This window comes from Galeopterus variegatus, unplaced genomic scaffold, assembly GCF_000696425.1.
Source record: "Galeopterus variegatus unplaced genomic scaffold, G_variegatus-3.0.2 Scaffold20419, whole genome shotgun sequence".
In the NCBI taxonomy this organism is placed as follows: domain Eukaryota; kingdom Metazoa; phylum Chordata; class Mammalia; order Dermoptera; family Cynocephalidae; genus Galeopterus; species Galeopterus variegatus.
The window spans coordinates 3,674-5,470 of NW_007746530.1; the positions used below are offsets into that span (position 1 = coordinate 3,674).

Below are 1,797 nucleotides of genomic sequence, written 5' to 3' on the forward strand. Positions count from 1 at the left end.
TTTTTTCAGTTTGTATAACAGTTTTTTGGGGTCAAGGGGGCAAATGATGGGAAAGAAAGGAGGATCAAGATGGAAATGGATGCTGTCTTTGGCATGACTGGGAGGGCTATATACTGCCTGTCATACAGAATGTTATTACTATGTTTTTTAACTTTTCATTGTGAAAAATTTCAAACATACTGAGAATAGAGAGATGTCCACTTCCTAGACATAGTAACCGTTAACATTTTGTCATATTTGCTTTATCTAGAAATACTTTTTTCCTTCATATATAACTGCAATACCATTATTACACTCAACAAAATTAATAACAAAGAAAATTAATAATAATTCCATAATCCTGTCTAAGAGCTGGTTTATGTATTGTTTCCCCCAGTTATCTCAAAAATATTTCTTTTTGGCTTGTTTGAATCAGGATCCAAAGTCCACATACATGCATTTGCTTGATATGTCTCAGAAGTGTCTTTAACCTGTAAAACTTAACCTTCCTTTTGTTTTCATGTGATTTATTTGTTGAAGAAATGGGTCATTCTAGCGTTGGCAGATTGTATCCTTATGATTTTTTTTCTTCAACCTGATATGTCCTCAGAATTGTGATGTTGTTTAACGTGTTTCTTTATCCTCCCTTTTTTGGTAAACTAGTAATGCTTGAACAGATTCAAGTTTAAATTTTTTGCCAAGAAAGCTTCATAGATGGTGCTTTGTACTTCTCTTTCATCACGTCAGTCATGTAAGGTCTGCCTGTCCCTCTTTCAGTTGTGTTAAGATTCTGAGAGCCCACGTGGTGTCAGTCAAATCCATCTGTTTTAAAGGTTCCCCAAGAACCTTTTACCTAATGATTTGAGCTGTTATCTGAATGCCAATCTGTCTAACGCTTTGCTTGATTCCAGACCTTATGTACACTCCTCTTTGAGTTTAATTTAGAAGGTCTGTGCNCTTTGCTTGATTCCAGACCTTATGTACACTCCTCTTTGAGTTTAATTTAGAAGGTCTGTGCAGGAAACTGGTTGCTTTGTGTAAGTGTCCAAAGTGGTTGTGTGTTAGAGAAAGGTGAATAAACTGGGTACAACTGAAATGTAATCCTCTCTCTCATTTCCAAATAATGAAATTTTTTGTCTTCCACTCCAACATGAAGTCCTTTTGTGAACTTCAAATTAGATTTTAAGTAACATTCTCCTTTGAAGAAAGCTCCAGTTCGTAATCGCTTTAGATTAGCTATCTTTTGACAGTTTACTGAAATAAATAGGTTGAGAAGAATCCATTTTTAATAAAGATTCATGCTATAAAGTCAAGGAAAGAGTATTTGCTCTCATATTAAGACATGATTTTGAATTCACATTAAATTTTGAGACCTGTTGGTTTTGTTGAGCCTTTTGCCTACTTCACCCATTTCGTGTAGCTGTACATTTGTTTGAGAGGGAAGGCCTTGTAAATAATACGCCACTTTATTGAAATCCATTCAATTGTGAAATAGTGTGGCTTTCCTGGGATAAGTCACTAAAGGCTTGCAGTACGTGGAGGATTTTATAATTGTTGAGGTAATCTTTCAGAATTTGTTTTCTGACTGATCTATTCTGTGGATATCTAGAGTGGATCTAATTCTCACATTTTTTCCTCTCATTTTCTTTCTAGTACTTTTTCTGCAGTATTTTTAACATGTCATATATTGTAAAGAAATACTGTATAATTGTCATATATTGTAAATAAATGCTCATTATATAATGAGCATTTCGACTGATCCTCACAGCAACCCTGTGAGGAGTGTCTGGAGATGAAGAAACTGAGGTGTTTTTTTTT

General features: G+C 34.5%; 1 protein-coding gene across 1 annotated transcript in view; it reads left to right on the plus strand.

Annotated features, from left to right (window-relative positions):
- The window catches only part of LOC103583187 (protein Mdm4-like), a gene marked incomplete at both ends in the record, with an annotated part of 6,634 nt that overhangs the window by 1,986 nt on the left and 2,851 nt on the right, over nucleotides 1-1,797 (plus strand). The gene's annotated exons all lie outside the window — the stretch shown is intronic.